Source organism: Hevea brasiliensis, chromosome 3, assembly GCF_030052815.1.
Source record: "Hevea brasiliensis isolate MT/VB/25A 57/8 chromosome 3, ASM3005281v1, whole genome shotgun sequence".
NCBI lineage: Eukaryota > Viridiplantae > Streptophyta > Magnoliopsida > Malpighiales > Euphorbiaceae > Hevea > Hevea brasiliensis.
The window spans coordinates 103640797-103661735 of NC_079495.1; the positions used below are offsets into that span (position 1 = coordinate 103640797).

A 20939-nucleotide genomic window follows, 5' to 3' on the forward strand; every position below is an offset into this window, starting at 1 on the left:
GTGTCTCGGTATGCTGAAAATTGGATTTGGGCAAACCTTCTCCACCCGATGCTATCGAGTAACCCGTTGATCTCTTCCTACAACCTGATTTGCTCCAGCAGTGCAAAATCCATGTATTTCATGGAGATAATTTTTCAGGTGTGAAGCCAGGTGCACATTGCCTTGTGGGCATCATCACGGAATCCCTAAGGAATGGAGATTTCGGGTTGTGGAGCAGCTTGTGACTGGGGTTGCAGTTGAGGAGGGGCTGGTTGAGAGGGTTGAGGAGATGCTGCCCTTGTTCTTGGGCATTAGGGTGTCAGCTGAGGGGGAGAAGGTGAGGATTCCCCTTCGTGCCTTGAGGAAGAGCCCATTCTTCACGCAGATCACTTCACAGGAGCCATTGATTTGTTTTTGGGAAGGAGAAGAGTAGGGTTTGGTGAAGGGAGAAGAGATTTAAGGGGTTTTATAGACTAGGAGGGGTGGAGATGAAGGGTTTTGCCTTTATGAATCGGTTTAAGGCGAGGGGTGCATTTAAAGAGCCGTTAGGACTCTTCGTTTAGCGCATTTCGCACCCTAAGAGTCGCTTCTACCACATGATACACGGGTCATGTATCATTACACGGGTCCCGACATGTAGGGCCATGTAAATTTCTGCTCGAAAATTTCAAAACTTGACATAGTACACAACTTGTATAATTGAGCTTAGGGACCCTTGTAACTTACTGCCCGTCGAGTTGCTTTGCTGGACATGTTATACGGCCCGTGTCAAGTACAAAGAGCACCCGTGTAACTTCCTGTCTTCAAGTTATTCTGCTAGTAACATTACATGGTCCATGTAAATTGGGCTATGGACCCGTGTAACTTTCTGTCTCCCTCAAAGTTAAAAATTGCAAGAAATTATGGACTTCCAGAAAGTTACACGGGGCGTGTGAAACCAGTACACGACCCATGTAATTTTCTGATTTTCCAAATTTTTCCCAAATGAGAAAAAAAAATTATTATCACAACACATGAAATGGATGCAAATGTTAGCAACAGAGCTACTTCCCCGAATTTGTCTAATCTTTTCTTTTATGGTTTTGACTTGATGATTTCTCTCCTCTCTTGTTCTCTACTCCTTCTTGCTTTTCTGGATCTAAGATCTTTTGGGATTCCTACAATAGAAAATGTGAATAAATATTAAAGTAAGAAAGAAAGAAAGAAAAATTAGAAATGTTGGGTTGCCTCCCAAAAAGTACTTGTTTATAGTCATTAGCTCAACTTTGCTTTCATCTTTCACGGTCTGTTAGTAGGATGGTTGAGGGTGCAATTGACTTCCTTCTCTATGGGTTCTCCTTAAAAGTAAGGCTTCAGCCTCTGCCCATTGACCTTAAATACTCCTGAGATTTCTCTCCACATTTCTACTGCTCCATGTGGAAAGACTTGAGTGACCTTAAAAGGTCCAGACCATCTTGATTTCATCTTCCCTGGAAAGAGTTTCAATCTAGAGTTGAATAACAGGACAAGGTCTCCTTCTTTTATTTCTTTCCTTGCTATACGTCTGTCATGCTATCTTTTGGTTTTATCTTTGAAGATTTTGGCATTTTGATATGCATCATGTCGGATTTCTTCCAACTCATTTAGTTGTAGGAGCCTTTTTTCACCAGCAGCTTTAAGGTCAAAGTTTAGAATCTGAATTGCCCAGTAAGCTTTATGTTCAAGTTCGACAAGGAGATGGCATAATTTTTCATAAACCAGTCGGAAGGGTGTTGTGCCAATTAGGGTTTTATATGCAGTGCAGTATGCCCACAGTGCATCATCTAACTTCATGCACCAATCCTTCCTGGATCTGTTTATAATTTTCTCTAGAATCCACTTTAGTTCCCTGTTTGAGATCTCTACTTGGCCGCTGGTTTGAAGATGATAAGGTGTGGCTACTTTGTGAGTCACTCCATACTTTTTCAGTAGAGTCTCGAATTGCTGGTTGCAGAAGTGACTTCCTCCATCACTGATTATTGCTCACGGTGTGCCAAATCTTGTGAATATATTCTTCTTCAGGAACCTTGTGACCACTCTAGCATAGTTAGTTGGTGTGGCTATTGCTTCTACACATTTTGACGCATAATCAACACCAACGAGAATATACTTGTTTCCATGGGAAGAGGGGAATGGGCCTACGAAGTCTATCTCCCATACATCAAACAATTCTACCTCAAGTATACCATGCAGTGGTATTTCATTCCTACTTGAAGTGTTACCTATTCTTTGGCATTGATCATAAGCTAGGACAAAGGATCTCACATCTTTAAACAAATATGGCCAGTAAAATCCTGCTTGCAAGATCTTGGCTACTGCTTTTGAGGTGCCAAAATGTCCTCCATATAGTGATGAATGGCAGTGATGAAGGATACTTTCCATATCTTCCTCTTGTATGCATCTTCTTATCAGCCCATCATTACATCTCTTGTACAGTAGAGGTTTCTCCCATGTGTAATATCTCACATCATATAGGAATTTCTTCCTTTACTAATAAGTCATGTTTGGAGATAATACCCTGCATACAAGAAAGTTAACAAAGTTAGCATACCATGGAGTCTGGGAGAATGCTAGTAATTGCTCATCAGGAAATGAGTCATCAATTGGCAAATCCTCGAAGTCTCCTGTGTACTCCAATTTCAGCCTAGAAAGATGGTCAGCCACTACATTTTTGGATCCCTTTTTATCCTTGATTTCAAGGTCAAATTCTTGCAGGAGTAGAATCTTGGTTTTGCTTCCTTCTTGTTCAAAAGGTACCGGATGGCAGCATGATTTGTGAAAACGATGACTTTTGACCCAATTAGGTAAGATCTGAATTTGTCTATTGCAAACACCACTACTAGGAATTCCTTCTCTATGGTAGTATAATTGATTTGCGCGTCATCGAGTGTCTTGCTGGCATAATGGCATGGAGCTTTTTATCTTTTCTTTGCTCGAGCACCGCTCTAAATGAAAAGTCACTTGCATCACACATCACCTCGAATGGTAGCTCCCAATCTGGTGGCTGCATTATTAGTGCTGAGATTAGGGCTTCTTTGATCCTGTTAAAAGAAACAAGGCAATTTTCATCAAAATGAAAGGGAACATCTTGACTTAACAGGTTGGTAAGTGGCTTAGCTATTTTGAAAAAATCTTTAATGAATCTTCTGTAGAACCTTGCATGTCCCAAAAAGCTTCGCACTCCCTTAACTGATGTTGGTAGTGGCATGTTTTCAATGATCTCAATTTTTGTCTTATCAACCTCAATTCCTCTTTCTAATATCAAATGTCCCAGCACTATACCTTCCCTTACCATAAAGTGGCATTTTTCCCAATTTAGGACTAGGTTTGATTCTTTACATCTTTGCAACACCTTAGATAAATTAGCTAGGCAATCATCAAAAGTAGTTCCATAAACAGAAAAATTATCCATAAAAACTTCCATGATATTTTCAATATAATCCAAAAAATAGCCATCATGCATCTTTAAAAGGTAGCAGGGGCATTACAAAGACCAAAAGGCATTCTCCTATATGCAAATGTTCCATAAGGGCAAGTGAATGCGGTCTTTTTTTGGTTTTCTGGGTGAATATGAATTTGAAAGAATCCCGAATACCCATATAGATAACAGAAATAAGAGTATTTTGCTAGCCTCTCTAACATTTTGTCAATGAAAGGGAGAGGAAAATGGTCTTTTTTGGTGACACTGTTCAATTTCTTATAATCTATACACATTTCCCAACCAGTGACTACCCTAGTAGGGATCAGTTCATTGCTTGCATTTTGGATAACAGTTATCCCACCCTTCTTAGGAACTACATATACTAGACTAACCCATTTACTATCAGAATTTGGGTATTTGATACCTGCATCTAATAGTTTCAAAATTTCCTTCTTAACTACTTCTTTCATGTTTGGGTTAGGTCTTCTTTGGTGCTCGATAGTGGGTTTACTGTTTTCTTCCATGGGTATCCTATGCATGCAAATCGAGGGGTTGATCCCTTTCAAGTCTTCTATTTTATACCCTATGGCCTTGTTATGGATCCTAAGTTCTCTTAACAATTTTTCCTCTTCTAACTTAGACAGGCTAGCATTGATTATAACAGGATATTTAGAGTTTGAGTCCAGAAATGTGTACCTTAGTGAGGAGGAGAGAGGTTTCAGTTCTACCTGTTTGGCATTTTCCTAGAGCTTATCCTTGGGTTGTTCCTCCTTTAACTCTTTCATCTTAGAGGCTTGAGCTAGGGGTAGGGGTGGATGAGCTGCTAGCTATTGTGCATAGGCTGCAATTTCTGTGTTTTTATTATTTGCCGTGTGACTGTGCATAATGCATGCTTCAAAAGGATCTTTAGGATATATCTTATGAAATTTCTCTTCAACTTGTTTGTCAATTACGTCGACCTTAAAGCATTCATCAGGTTTGAATTTGTATTTCATTGTATCAAACAAGTTGAATTTCACTTCTTCTTCTCCTACCTTGAGGGTTAGTCGCCCATTTTTGACGTCTATGATTGCTCCGGCGGTTGCCAAGAATGGTCTTCCCAAGATGATAGGGATCTAAACATCTTCTTCCATTTCAAGGACAAAAAAGTCTATTGGAATAAAGAATTTGCCCACTTTGATGGGGATGTTCTCAAGTATGCCCACTGGATATTTAAATGATCGATCAGCCAATTGCAGTGAAATTGTTGTGGGCTTCAGTTCTCCGATCTCCAGCTTTTTGCATATTGATAGAGGCAATAAACTCACACTTGCCCCAAGATCACAGAAGGCTTTGTCTTTTTTCTTGTTGCCAATGAGGCAGGGTATGGAGAAGCTTCATGGATCTTTCAACTTTGGAGGCAGCTTATTATGCAATATGGCACTGCATTCCTCTGTTAGAGCAACTGTCTCATAGTCTTCCAGTTTTTTTTCTTTCACAAAATTTTCTTAAGAAATTTGGCATAGGATGGCATCTGAGAGAGTGCTTCTGTGAAGGGAATGTTGATATAAAGTTTATGTAAAACTTCTAAAAACTTCCCAAACTGCTTCTCCAATTTGGCTTTTTGAAATCTTTGAGGAAAAAATAGGGGAGGCTGGTATGGCTCTATTAACTTCTTTTTCTTCGCTACTTCCTCTTTCTGATCTTTCTTGGCTTCTTCCTCCCTTTTCTCTGCTTAGCTTTCAGATTTTTCTGAGGTCTCCTCTGTTGGTTCTTCCTCTGAGTGTACTAGAGTTCTCCCACTCCTCAATGTAACTGCCTTACAATGCTCCCTTGAGTTCATCTCTGGTTGACTAGGCAGTTTATCAGTAGCCTTACTTGAAGAACTTGCTTACTGAGCAATTTGATTTTCTAGCATCTTGTTATAGGTAGCAAGTTGGTCCATTTTGAAAGTCAGCTATTTAATCAATTCATTCTATTATTGTTGAGCTACTAGGAAACCTTCCATCATGGATTCCATGGTTATCTTCGGTTCAGGTTGCTGAGGTTTAGGAGGCGGTGGTAGCTGTGCAAAGTTTTGGCCTCTGTTCTAAAATCCAGGAGGTGCTGGTGGTTTGTACCCCTGTTGCTTATTTATTAGCTGGTTCTGCTGATTGGACCATGAGAAATTTGGGTGGTTCCTCCATCCAGGATTATAAGTGTTTAAATATGGATTGTTGGGTTGCCTCTGGTTGAAGTTTTCTCCATTATTCATATAGTTCATTTGTTCTGTAGAGGGTTCATTAAAGCTGTTATATTTTGAATATCCTCCTCCGTAGCTATTCTCATGTTGACTATTCATCCCTATTGCATTGGCTTGCATTTTATCAAGCCTTGTAACACCCTCCTTGTAGCAACTCCGTACATTCTACTGTTCCGGTGACCAGTGTCGGAATGGACAGCTAGAACGTCTGGAAAAATATTTAAACTAAAGTGAGGAACCATAATTAACTCAAATATTAATAAGAAAAATTTAGAAAAAATTTTAGAAATAAAATACAACCAAGTTAAATGAGCCGGTGCCCTAGCGATGGGTAACCTAGTGGGAAGTTGCGGTTCTCGCAACTAGGAGCCCTAGACCAGGGAAAAATTCATAAAATATTTTTTGGGACTCTAGAGAAGGGTCATTGAGGTTCCTATGGCATTAGAATGCTAAGAAAATATTTAGAAAAATTTTTCAATCGGTACAGACAATTTTGCCTTAATAAGCCAAACGGAGGGCGTTTTGGTCATTTCGTCTTCAGAGATGATTTTTGGCCGACTTGTCCAGTTAAGTAAATAATTATTATGACATAAAATATGAATAAATATTACTAAAAATTGAATTGAAAATGAGTAGAAAAGAAAAGAAAAAAAATGAATTAAATGGGAATTTATGACCTCACATGATGTCATTAGTGTGCCTTCACCCAATTACATGGTGACACATGGCTATAACCCATTTAAAATGAATAAATGGGGCTGAAAATGAAAGAAACAATCTGATTTCTCTTCATCCTCTCTTGTTGCCGAACTCTTCTTTCTTCCTCCATAGCTTTTTCTTTCTTTAAGCTTTGATTCCCTTTAATTTCCCTCATAAAACCTCTTAAACCTTTCATAAAAAATTGTCTTTGCACCTTGGGCAAGGTTAAGGCAGCAAAAAGAAGTGACAAATAAGGGCTTTTGCAAGCTTGAAAATTTCTCCATTAAAGGTTAGTGTCCAAACTCTTACTATTTTTACTTAATTCATGCTTAATGCCATGAGATAAGTAGAAAATGTAAGAAAAACAAAATAAAAATTATGTGTATTTATTTCCTATAATTTTGGCAGCTTAGGGTTGATTAGGGTTGATGAGTTTGCTTGAAGTAAAGTGGTTCATAGGCTGCCCTTGGTATTAAATGATTAATTGAACCTAATTGTGTAAGTGAAATACAAAGTTTAGGCATGTATGAACATGGAAAATGTGGACAATTAACAACAATAGGGTTTGCTCATGTAATGATGAAAGTGAGTTTTAATGGTCAATTAGTGACCATTTGGTTATTGGTAAACAAGAAATGAAGTGTGTTTAGTGATGGGATTTAGGTTTAGTGTGGCTGCCCTAGGTGACCTGCAGAATTGGACATGAGTCCAGCAGGTTTGGGCAGCCATAACTTGAATTGTAGAGGTTCAATTGGTGTTTGGCCAATTGGACATGAAACTAGACACATAATGGCACAACTTTGGTGAAGAAACCATGCCCATAAGACCAAACCAAGTGGACCAAAAGCTTGCCCCAATCCGGGTGACCTGCAGTCTGTTTCTGCAGAATGACCAAATGAACAGTGTTTGGTCATTTGGCCATAACTCAGTGTAGAATGGTCCAATTGACCTGAAATTTTACCCACAACAAGCTGAGATATAGACCAACAACTTTCATGAAGAAACCTAACCCAAATTATGACCAGAACCTATCCAACAAGTGAGTTGAAGTCACTATTCACTGCACTATAGATATGGTCAGTCCAGAAAAATTTCAATCCGGCCAGTTGTGGTTTTTGGACCATAACTTGAGCTACAAAACTCCAAATGGAGTGATTCAAAAAAGGAAATTCAACTAGACAAAATAAGAAACAACTTTCATGTTGATCATTTTGCCAAATTCCCACTGAAAAATTGACCAATAGAACAGTAAAAACAAGGCATAAAAACTGAAAATTCTGCCCAACTAACTTTAAGCTTAGAAATGGTATTGGCAACCAATACTAACAAATTTTGAATGCAAAATGTGGTATGTTGATGATATTAAAACCAACGTACCTATTGCCTATGCAAAAGTCAACATTTTTGTTGACCAATGAATGGAATAGTAACACTAAAACTTAAATTCCAAAAATTGTGAAACTTAAAAGTGTGAAATGCCCTAGTATACCTAACAAGATTGGTTTGGATAGCTTGGCATGCCAATAGGGTTCAGTTAGCAGTACTGCACATGGAATTATGCCATTATGTGATTTCATGGCTTTTAGCCATTCTGACATTATGTTGATACTTGGCCTTGTGCCTAATGTTATTACAGCTTATTAGCTGTTCTGTTGCATACCGGGAGACACATATGTGACCGATGGTGTGACGGCCCGAGGTACTTGATACCCAAAGGCGCTTTACCTGCTTATCCAAATCGGTTGTCCAAAGATAGGTTACTTGGGCAACCAAAAATGAAAGTGGATAAATTTAATGAAATAATGAATATAACAAGTACAAAATAAGTAAGACTACAAATACTCAATGAAAATTTATTTGCAATGAGACATCAATACATTCACTGCATATTTATTTTCTGTTATTTCTTTTTATTTTATTATTGGCATCACTAAGCATTATTGCTTAGCGCGTTGCTTTTGCCACGCGTAGGTTCTGGAGATACTGACCGAGAGCCGAGTAGACCACAGACTGGGTGAGACCTCCTGCAGCTCTGCATAGTGTCCGTGTCACCTCACCGACGTCAGTGCATTGATAGGACACTAGGTTTCATTTTGGATATTTTGTAATTAACTTTTATTTTCTCATATGTAATTGAAACTTATGTAATGTATTTTGGTATTAATGTAAATAGTGAAAATTGTGTTTATGAATGAAAAAGTGAACATTTATTTATGACTTTTACATGATTATCATATGAGATGAATGATTGAGAAATGGAAATGTTGTTGAAAAACATATTGAGATTTTGTTGATGAAATGGAGTTTGGGATTGATCGAAAATATTGGAAGTGTTTTTCACAGGTTCCGAAGAACTGTTTTCTCCATTTTTAGCCAGTACTCTACTGGATTTTCTATAAAATTTACGAAACCTCAAATAAATTTATGACTTCAATAAATGACTGAAATGAATTATATTTCACAAATTATACTCCATAACTATGAAAAAAATAAATTAGGAAGAATAAAAAATGATTGAATTAAAATAGGGTGTTCCGGTACACTGTGTGGCATATCTTGCTCGTCTACACTGTAGACAGGTAAGGGGTGTCACATTTAGTGGTATCAGAGCACGGTTTAGGCGTTTCTGGGCCTAGATCGAGTTCATACCATGCATTGCATTTGTAAGAGTCGAGGTGACACTAATGCAGATCTGTTTGTCTTTGTTATTTTGAATAGGATATGGACCCTACTTCACAGAGGGCAGTTAAGAAGGAAGTGGAGAGTCATGCTCCACCTGCACCAGCTGAGACTAGGGGTAGGGGAGAACCTGCTCCACCAGCTCTAGCAGAGCCTGCTCAGCCTCCACAGGCCGTGTTCCAGCAAATGGCCGAATTCTTCAAACAAATGGCTGGGGTAATGCCACCACCACCACCACCACCAGCACCTCCACAACCGAAATCACATCTAGAAAGATTGAGAAAATTTGGAGCAGTGGACTTCTTTAGCAAGAGAGAAGATGATTCTGCATACCAAAATTGGTTGAATGTAATAGGCGAGTTTTAAAACAACTCCATCGCACTCAACAAAATCTAGAAGTCATGTATCTCATGCAAGATAATGCATATGAATGGTGGGATACGGTGTCCAGTGAAGTACATCCAGAAGTAATAACTTGGGACTTCTTCCTCTTCAAATTTAAGAAGAAAAATGTGGGTAGTGTATACCTAGAAGAGAGAAGAAGGGAATTCATTAACTGAGGCAGAGACAGTTGACAGTGGCCGAGTATGAAAAGGAATTTGTCAGATTGAGCCGCTACGGAAGGGAGATAGTCCCTAATGAAGCTGAAAGGTGTAAGAGATTTGAAGAAGGATTAAATGACAATATAAAGATCATGATCACTGCCTTGGGAATCACAGACTTCACCAAGTTAGTGGAAGCTGCAATAAAAGTTGAAAAAGTAAGAATAAATGAGCACTAAAAGGGAGAGACAGCAGAAGAGGGGCTCTGTCGCTCTAGTTCATCTCCTACACCAGGAAGAAGTTTAAAGGTCCACCTACAGAGTTCAGGTCAACCACAAGGTCGTGGTCACCTCAGGGCCCAGCCACGGTTACCCCTAGGAGAGGTCACCACACCATCGGTGGGCCTCTCGAGGATGGGGTTCAGGGACCAGCCCAAAGATCTTCTCGCATGTCCACATTGTCCAAGTGGCATAAGGGGAGTGTTGGAGAGTGACTGGTGCTCGCTAAGGTGTGGGTCGTGAGCATCAATCGAGGAACCGCCCACGCAGAACTACTATGCTCCAACACAAGCGCATGAATCGCTCTTGCACCACAAAGGGGTAGAAAATCTGGCAAATCTAACGTAGTGGGACCATCACAGAGGCCTACATCTGAGCCAGCAGAGAGGCCTGAGGACAGACCACCTGCTAGAGCCTATGCCATGAGAGCTCAGAAGGAGCAAGATGCCCCGGACGTCATCAGGGGTACGTTCTCCCTCTACGATACATCTGTGCATGCATTAGTGGATCCAGGATCCACTCATTCATATATCTGCATCAACCTACCCGTAGAAAGGGGGATACTAGTAGGAGAGAGTGACCAAGACATTCTGGTCACTAATCCATTGGGCCACAGCGTAGTGGTAAACAAAGTGTATAAGGGTTGCCCGTTAAGGATTCAAGGGTATGAATTCTTGGCAGACTTGATTGAATTGCCTTTTCATGAGTTTGACGTGATTTTGGGAATGGACTGGTTGTCACGTCATCAGGCAATGGTTGATTGTAAGTTGAAGAGGATCTCATTGAAAACTCCTAAGGGTAATGAGATTACAGTTGTGGGGGAAAGAACAGATTTATTGTCCAATGTCATCTCAGCCATAGTTGCAAGAAAACTGATGAGAAAAGGCTGTGAAGCCTACCTAGCACATGTGGTGGATACTAGGCAGGCTAAGCCAGATCTGTGTGACATACCTACAGTAAAAGACTTCCTAGATGTGTTCCGTAAAGAATTGCCTAGCTTGCCACCAGAAAGGAAAGTTGAATTTGCTATTGAGATACTGCCGGGTACAGCACCAATCTCTATTGCTCCTTATAGGATGGTGCCCACAGAATTGAAGGAACTGAAAATCCAGTTACAAGAGTTGCTAGATAAGGGGTTCATACGCCCAGGGATCTTGTGGAACTTCGGCTGGAAGACTCCTCTTGATACTGATATCCTTCTCCTCAAGACGGCTGGTGAGACTTCAGAGGCGAATCCTCTTTGAAACTCCTAAAAAGTGCTGTCAAAAGATAAAAAAGATTATTCTCCTCCTCTCCTTTTTTTTTTTTATGTTTTCTGCTTCTATTTATAATGGCTGCTCTAAGGTTAGGTCATTTTGAGTCCAAAAAGCTTTAGAAGTCTGATTTGAATCAAAAAATAAGAGCAAGAATTCAAGTTATAAAACTGGCTGTTGCATAGTACACGGCCCGTGTGTCACTACACAGTCCCGGGCCATGTAACTTACTGGAGCGGAATTGTGGAGTCATGCATTGGCACAGAGACTTACACGGGTCTGTGTTAACTACACGGCCTGGTTACACGGGCCGTGTACTTTTGTTCTCAAAAAGTTCTTCAAGCTTGTGCCCGGCAGAGACTTACATGGGTCTATGCCGATTACACGGGTCCAATTACATGACCCGTGTACTTTTATTTCTCCATTAGCTCTCTGGCTTTCTTCTGGCAGAAGGTTACACGGGTCTGTGGCTTTGCTTACACGACCCATGTACTTTGTATCAGCAGAAATTCTGAATCTTTTAATCCCTCCAAGCTTCCCTTTTCACTCCTATGCTCTGTGACTTCACTAAAACACCTGAAATGATGCAGAAAACATGAAATTAAGATCTTGACAATAGAAATTACAAAAACTAATGAAATCAACTACTATGCATGAGATTACTTACCTAAATGCTATGAGATAATATACAATTATGCTTAAAAATATCTACACAATTCAAGTGTATCATGGCTCTAGTAGCTTCTTTTTCTTCCTTGTTTCCTCCTCCTGATCCTTCTTGGCTTCTTCCTCTTTCTTCTCTGCTTGGCTTTCAGATTTTTCAGAGGTTTTCTTTGTTGGCACTTTCTTTGACTGTTCTAAAACTCTTCCACTTCTCAATGTAACTGCCTTACAACGCTCCTTTGGGTTCATCTCTAGTTGACTAGGCAATTTACTAGCAACTTTGCTTAAAGAGGTTGCTTGCTGAGCAATTTGATTTTCAAGCATCTTGTTGTGGGTGGCGAGTTGGTCCATTATAGAAACTAGTTGTTTGATCATTTCATTTTGTTGTTGCTGGTTTACTAGGAAGCTTTCCATCATGGATTCCATAGTTGATCTTGATTCATGTTGTTGGTTCTGAGGGAGTGGCGGTGGCTGTGTAGGGTTTTGTCCTTTGTTCTGAAATCCAGGGGGTGCAGGTGGTCTGTACCCTTGTTGTTTATTTATTGGCTGATTTTGAGAATTTAACCATGAGAAATTTGAGTGGTTCCTCCATCCAGGGTTGTATGTATTTGAATATGAGTTGTGGGGCTATCTCTGGTTGAAGTTTCCTCCATTATTCACATATTTTATCTGTTCTGTGGGGAGTTCTTTGAAGCTGTTGTACTCTGAACTCCTGTATCCTCCTCCATAGCTGTCATCATGTTGACTGTTCATCCCTATAGCATTGGCCTGCATTTTATCAAGCCTCTTTTTGAGCTGGTCAAATTGAGCATTTATCATGCTTAGGGCATCCACTTGTAGGATTCTTGCTGTGCTCCTTGTATTTCCCCTTTTAATCGACCACTCATAGTTGTGATATGTGACCCTCTCCAGAAGTTCAAGCTCTTGATCCACTGTTTTCTCCATCAAGTCACCTTCTGCTGTTGAATCTACTGTGCTCTTGTAGAGGGCAGTAGCCCATTATAGAAGTTCTGAACCAGGAGCCAATCTTCTATGCCATGGTGCGGGCATTCTCTCTGTAGGTCCTTATATCTCTCCCATGCATCATAGAGTGATTCACCTTCCCTTTGCCTAAAGGTGTTGAGTTCAACTCTCAACTTTGAAGTCTTTACAGGTGGGAAGTACCTTGCTAGAAAAGCTTGTGAGAGGTCCTCCCATGTGGTGAATGTTCCAGCTAGTTGAGAAAGTAACCACTTCCTTGCTCTATCTCGTAGGGAAAATGAAAATGCTCTGAGTCTTATAGCTTGATCAGAGACCCCATTCATCTTGAATGTGTCACAGAGGGCAAGAAAGTACTAGAGTTGATAGTGCGGATCTTCTGTTGGTAAACCCCCAAACTGGGTCTGTTGGATTATCTAGAGCCATGCCGGTTTTAATTCAAAATTATTGGCATCCACTGTGGGTCTTGTAACACTAGGTTGGAATCCTTGTATGGAGGGAGCTCCGTAGTCCTTCAAGAGTCTTGGCTTGTTGTTGTTATTATTGGCCATATTTGGAATTTCTGGATTCCCTTGATCTTGTCCTTCACGTTTCCTCTCCCTCCTGATAGTTCTTAGAGTTCTGTCTATCTCTGGATCCAAATCAAAGACTTCTTCCTCTGGTCTTGTTCTGGTCATGTACCAAACCAATCACCTGAGAAAGAATAAGAGAATAAAACAATTTAAACAAAATTCAATAATAAATGAAATTGCCTAAATCAGCTAAATTACTTATCACCTAATATTACTAAAATTAAAACTCCCTAGCAACGGTACCAAAAACTTGTTTGCTAGTTTTTCAACCACCGCAAGTGCACAGATCGCTAACAAGTAATAAAGTGATGAGTGAAGTATCATTTCCACGAGGAATTTAATTAGCAAGTACCAGGCTACATGGCAATTTTGACTGTTTAGGCTACCGAATATAGATAGAGAATGAGTTAAATCTATTTTAGATGCTAAAAGTAATTTTTGAATTGAACTATTTATAAAAACGATTCTAGAATTAAGATTTCACACTGTAACCTTACTTTGGATTTTAATCTTGTCTATTTATCGGATTGAGAGTAATTGCTTTGATGGAAATTAATCATAGGATATCCTAAGTCCTCTCTTAAGGCACTCAAGGTGTATTTTAATTAACCTAAACTCTACTTTCATAGTGATTAAATTAATTAAAACCCTTTAAAATCTATTATTAATTTTGGAACTCCCCAAAGGTATCTGCCTATCTCTCGGTCAGATTTCTTAGGTTCAAGATCTCAATTTTCTAATATTAATCTTCACCTTTCAGTCATTCAATTAATATCTATAATCAATACTAAGTAGGTACCAACACATAGCATGCATTAAGACCATAAGAAATTGAATCAAAGAACCAAACTCAAATCCAATAAATAAAACTCAATATTTATCCATAATAACAATTGCAAATGCTACTCTCCTAACTCCATAATAAAGGAATTACTCACTTATGATGAGTTCAACAAACATGGAGAAAATAAAATAAAAGAACATAAAGAGTCCGTTTAGAGAAATAGAACAAAATAACCGAAGAGGAATGATTGCAGTCTTGATCCTTATGGAACTTCGGTTGAGGATTTCCCTTCTGTGGTGGTGTTCTACTCTTCAAGACGGTTGCGGAGGATGCACGTATGAAAAATGAAAACCCTTCTGAAAAACTCCAAAAAGCTATGCAAAAAGGTTAAACTGAAAAGAAGAGCCCCCCTCTTCTATTGTCGTTTTCTACTTCTATTTATAATAGCTGATCTAGGGTTAGGTCTTTAGAATCCCAAAAGTATTAGGAGTCTCTTTGGAGTGTGTAAACAAGAGCTGAAATTCGGATTAGGAAAATGGCTGCCGCATGGTACACGCCTTGTTTGTCATTACACGGTCCAAGCCCGTGTAACTTACTAGAGCTAAATGGTTGCATCTTGCATTGGCACAGGAGTTTACACGGGTCCACGCTGGGTACACGGGTCTGGTTACACGGCCCTTGTTCTTCTGTTTTTGGAGAATTCTTTTGCTTACACGGGTCTAATTACACGATCCGTGTACTTTTGCTTTTTCTTTGGCTCTCTGACTTTTCTTCTGGCAGTCGGTTACACGGGTTTATGGCTTTGCTTACACGACCTGTGTACTTCGTATCAGTAGCTTTTCTCAATCCTTTAACCTTTCCAAGTTTCCTTCCACACTCCTGTGCCCTAGAACTTCACCCAAATACCTGAAATGATGCAAAAAATATGGAATTTAGAGCTTGGCAATGGAATTTACAGAAGTTAATGAAATTAATGGTTATGCATGAGATTACTATTCTAAATGCTATTAAATATTATACAAATGTACTTAACAATATTTATATAATACAAGTGCATCACACACAAGAACATACATAAATATACAATTTCCAGATTATGATAGATTGACAGTAGTAAGAAATTTGATTTTTGAAAAATAGTTAGACATTCCTAAAAATCATGAAAAAATTACAGAAGATAGCCAAGAAATCATAAAACATCATAAAATTTATAAACCAAACAAAACCCTAGCCGAATGGTCTACACAAATCGTAAATTTTCCTGATGACAGAATCACACTACTTTTTTATAAAATTCATAACTCACCAACCATAACAGATATGAATGCGAAACTAATTAGAAAAGATTCACAAGATTTCAAACTTAATTTTAGACATCAGATTTACACAAAAATATTAAGAAACAAGGGAGATATGAGCTCCACAAGTTGGGTATCCTGCAAATCGGATTTTATAGGAATCCTAATTTCAAACAGTCATAACTTACAAAATATTAAATCTTTTTTAGTGATTCTTAAGCCTAAATTAATAGAATTTTGTGTAGAATATGAATATAATTTTTACAAATTTTTTACAGATTCAAAAAATAATAAAAATATGAGAGAGATAAAAAACTGAACATGTGCAAAGTTATGTATCCCCTCAAATTAAACGTGATTATATGATCTATATAAACATACAAAATAAATTAAAAACAAGGAACATAGAATTAAACATTACATGACATAGATCTTGAAAAGAAAATAAAAGAACTAACTTTCAGGAAATATCGTGAGAAAGAAAGAATAACTAAAAGAAATTTTGACTATTTCTCTTTTTAAAATTTTTCCTTTTTTTTTAATTTTTTGTCTTCTCCTCCTTTTCCTCTCTTCTTCCCTTCTCCAGTAGGGTATTTATAGGTTTTTGGGAGAGAGGTGCGATAGGGTTTGGAGTCCTAGAGTGATAAAGTTCAGATAACTTAAACAACTAGGATTACAGAATTTGGTTGAGACTGAGATATGGATGAGGTGTTTCAACCAATAGGAAGAGAGGGGAAGGGGAAGGCACCAATAGAGAGTGAGGAAGAGGTGTGGTAGGGTTTGAAATCCTAGTGTGATAATATTCGGATAACTTAAACAATTGGGATTGAGGAATTTGGGTAAGACTGTGATATGGGTGAGGTGTTTCAACCAATAGGAATAGAGGAAAAAGGGGTGCCACCAAGGAGTGAGAAAGAGAGTGGGGCCAAAAGGGGAGAAAGAGTTTGTATGAGAGGGATAGAGAAAAATATATTTTCTTATTTTAATTTTTAAAAAATAAATAAAATGGATCATATTTAAAATTCTTAACTAGACTTTTTTAGGCCCCATAAGTTTAATTACGTACATTTAAAAACTACCCATATTAAATTTAAATAAAACAATTTTATTTAAATTTAATTAAATTTATTTCTCAAAAAAATATTATTTTTTTTCAAGATCATACCACGGGATTAATAATTCAGTTTCATGCCTCTGATTTATCTTATAGTCATATAATTTTTTTCATTATTGAATTTCTCATAATCTCAATGCACATATTCATAATAAATCATAAAATAAGAGTCTACACTGATTACCAAAGAGGGAGGCTTGTTGTTTTTTGTGTGCATGAGGAGACGTTTAAGCATCTTTATTATTATTTTTTTTTTTCATGTCCAAGCTCAGTCCCTAGATCATGTCGATTTTAATTTTATTAAGCGTTCTTGTAAGATTGCTGGTAATAGCCTTGCCTGAGGAACCTTACATTACCCTTCCTTTTTGTATATAATGCCATGAAACAAGTTTTGTATGTTTGTTCTTTTTTACCCTTTATTAGCAATAAAATTGATAGGGTGTCTGAAAAAATTATTCTACTCGAATTTAAATAATATTTTTAAAATTTAAATTTGTTTCAAATTCGATTATTATTGCTAAAAAAAATTTGAATCTGTTTAATTTTATTGATTTTAATTAATAATTTATATAAAAAATTATTTTTATTAATAATTTATATTTTAAAAATGTAATAATTCTATAAAATATTTAAATTCTATTTTATATATAATAAAATATATAAAAATTTATAAATATTATTATAAAATATATTTTATATTTAATTAAGTATTTATGTAAACGGGTTTAGGTAACGGATACTCAACATGTAAAATCTGAATCATTTATGGGTATTATTTTTCAAATTCGAACTTTTCCTAAACGTAATTATATACTATCTAAATTCATCCTATTAGGATTTGATCGAACCGGATACCTGCAAAAACTCAATCCATTAACATCCCTTTCTTTAGGGGCTTCTCAATAAAATCTCCATTTTTGGTTTAAAAAAAAATTAGTGGAGTATCATTAAAATTAGAATTCCTTGTAACAATAGTGCGCATTAAATGAATTTTAATGGCCCACTTCAAATATTAGTTTTCTTTTAAATATGTATTATATATTTTTTGTATTCATTATATGTACCGTAATTTAATATTTTTATTTTTTACTAATTTTTTATATTATATACTATTATTATAATATATTAATTATTATTATTATGATAATATAATATTTTTTCATTTTTTATGACATATATATTGTATTTACATTTTTTATGATAAATTAAGTTAATAAAAGTGAAAGTATATCAATGAAAATAAAAAAATTATAGATGTAAAATTTATTATGAAAATTTATTATTATAATATAATTTTATAATTATAAGTGTTTTGTAAATATATAAATTTAACTATTTATTATTTTATTGATTCATATATTTTTGTGTTAAATTTATTCAATAATGAAGTTTATTAGTTTATCAAGACTAATTAATTTTTAACATTATATAATTTTTTATAAAATATATATAATTAGCGTGAAAAATCTAATTTTTTTTCAAAATTGTTTATGCACATAATGGTAAAATAAATTCAATTGGGTATAGTTTTATATATTATTAAATTTCTAATTATTTTTTATTGGATTTTTTAATTTTATTTTATAAAATTAACTATAGACATTTATATAAATAAGTATCAATATTATTGATTTTTATTTGATATATAATATTTTACATAGTTTTATATTTTTTTTAATAATGAAGAAGAAATTTAACAATAACATTGATAAATATATTAACACCAATAAATTAATTATAAATAATAAATTAATAACCAAATTTTTTTATAAAATAAAAAAATTAATACTAATAGAATAAAAAATACTAATATTAGTATATTATTATTTTTAATTAGAGTGATTATATTAAAAAACGTATAGAAAATTATTGGATTTACATTAAAACTAGTTTATCAAACTAACTTATAACATATTTTAAAATTAAATTTTTTATAATTACTTTTTTAAAAGTAAATGTTAAATTTTAACAAAATAAATTGTTAAATCTAAATAAATAAAAATTTTATTAAAAGATATAATACTTAAATTCATATAAAAATTAAACTATTTTAAAATCAAAATATCAATTGTGTTTATATTTAAATATAAATTTATCTAATTAAATAATAATTTTATATTCAAAATATTATTTAGATTATAATATTAAAAAATTAAAATCTTTAAATTTTTTCCATATCTACTCACATTCACATTTTTTAAACTTTTAACAATTTACCATTTTAAAATAAAAAAATAATATCATTAATTCTAATTATTTTATTAATTATATTAACTTTATAATTAAACTCAAGCCTAACATATTACATTAATTATTAATTTTTTAAATAATATATTTATTTATATATATATAATTTATTTTATATGCTTTGTATGTAATTATATATTATTTAAAATTTTATATTCATATAATTTTATTATATATTACATATTAATTAAATATTTGTATAAATTCAATAATGTAAAATATTTTATAATATTTTTCATATATATATATATATATATATATATATATCTTATCATTTACATAGGACTTATAAATTCAATATTAGTTACAACTAACTTATGTATTATGTAATAATTAAAAAAATTTAGAAATATATGTATAATTAAAAAATATAAATTTATTTTATCTGAAATATCTTTGAAATTAACTAATAAGAAATTAATTTAAAAGAAAATTTCAAAAATATTAATAAAAAAATTCATACATTTAGCTGGTAAAAATTAATTAATTTATTTATTTATTTATGTAAATTTAAATATAATTATATTAAAATATTTTTATATAAATAATTATAAGATAAAAAGAGAAATATATTAAGATTCATTAAAAAAGTGATTTATATGAATAAAATATCTTTCTATTTTGTAAATAATATAAATTATAAAAGTATTGTTATAAAATTTTATTTGAAATTATATTATAATAAAAATTTAATTAAGTATAATTTAAATATAAGTAAAATTAAGAATGTTAGATTTATACAAACTCTAAATTATGTAGACGATTAAATTTTAAGTTCTAAAAAATTTAAATTTATATAAATTATAAAATTAAATTAAATAATAAAAAAATAATTATAAATATTATAAATAATGAACAACAATTTGGATAAGAATAATATTTCTTCACCTTTCACACATTTATATATTATATATAGATTTACATACACAAGCCTAATGATAAAAAAAATTTTTAAATTTTCCTTTTTTAAAAAATATGGATCCATGTTGTATTTTAATAATTAATTTAATTAAAACAAAAATTATTTTAATCTTATATATATATATATATATATATATATATATATATATATATATATATATATATATAACTTAGACTCGGGCAAATACTTGGAGCCTATTAATTCAATGGCATGGGCCTGGTCCAACAGCCCTTTTGAACACGTCTACGTGATTCATTAGCTATTAATGCTTTGACATTTCTTTTAAAATTTCTCTCTATTTATTTTAATTTATCTTTCAGTGAAGATAAATACTCAACTATTTTAAATAATTATAAAAACATTTGATTTTTCGCATTTTTTAAACAAATATTACTACATAATAATTATGTATTAAGTTAATAATTTCGAGCCCCGATTAAAGTTAATTGTATAAAAAATTAATAAAATTGTTCAATTTATTTTTGTTTATTACAATTTAAATTTTTTAACTAGTATATCTTTAAATTTTTTATCTATCTAATTAATAAGAAAATTTTAATTAATTTAATAATTAACAATTGAATAAATTATCGAACTTATTTCATTATAAATTAAAAAAATCATCGCAATAATTTTAGTGTATATAAAAATTGAAGGAAACAAAAAATTAAAAAAAAAGAAAATTAATAATTTTATAAATTAAAATAAAAAATTAATGATGCAGCGAAATTTTTTTAAATAATTTCGATATTAATGTATACATTAAACTTTTTATAAAATCTCATTGTTAATTAGTTTCCTATGAAAATCAAATTTTAATATATCTATTGTCTAATATATATAAAAAGTAAATTATGAGTATAACTTCTAAAGGATAACCGTAAAAAAAGCATATGATAAATATGAAAAAATTTTTAGAAGTTAATTATTATTATTAACTCTCTTCTTTCAAGGGAGAAATTTTCTCTGAAAACAAACCATTTTCTTTTCTGAAGCTTCAGGTCTTCTTCTTACCGAATAGCGGCCACCTCTGCCCCTATAGGGTGGCAGTGACTCTCCATTCCTCCTCCTAGTAGTGGGTTGCTCTCCTCCACTTTTAGGAGACTGTAAATACTTTTAGTTCATGGTTCTTGATAGATCAGAGCTTCAACGGAGAGAAAGCCCTGTTTTAATTTGCCTTCCTTATGAGTAGCTTTGGTTTCTTATTTCTCCTTAACAGCGGTTCAATTAAGATGATTTATACATTGCGTGGGGCTGGCTTGCGACGTTGC

At 34.1% G+C, this 20939-nt stretch overlaps 1 non-coding gene across 1 annotated transcript; it reads left to right on the top strand.

The window, feature by feature from the left end:
- The first annotated feature begins 12785 nt into the window (after positions 1-12785).
- LOC131178921 (small nucleolar RNA R71) lies at positions 12786-12892 on the top strand. Its single transcript, XR_009147928.1, has one exon. It is a non-coding gene; the product is annotated as a small nucleolar RNA R71 (small nucleolar RNA).
- The last annotated feature ends 8047 nt before the right edge of the window (positions 12893-20939 follow it).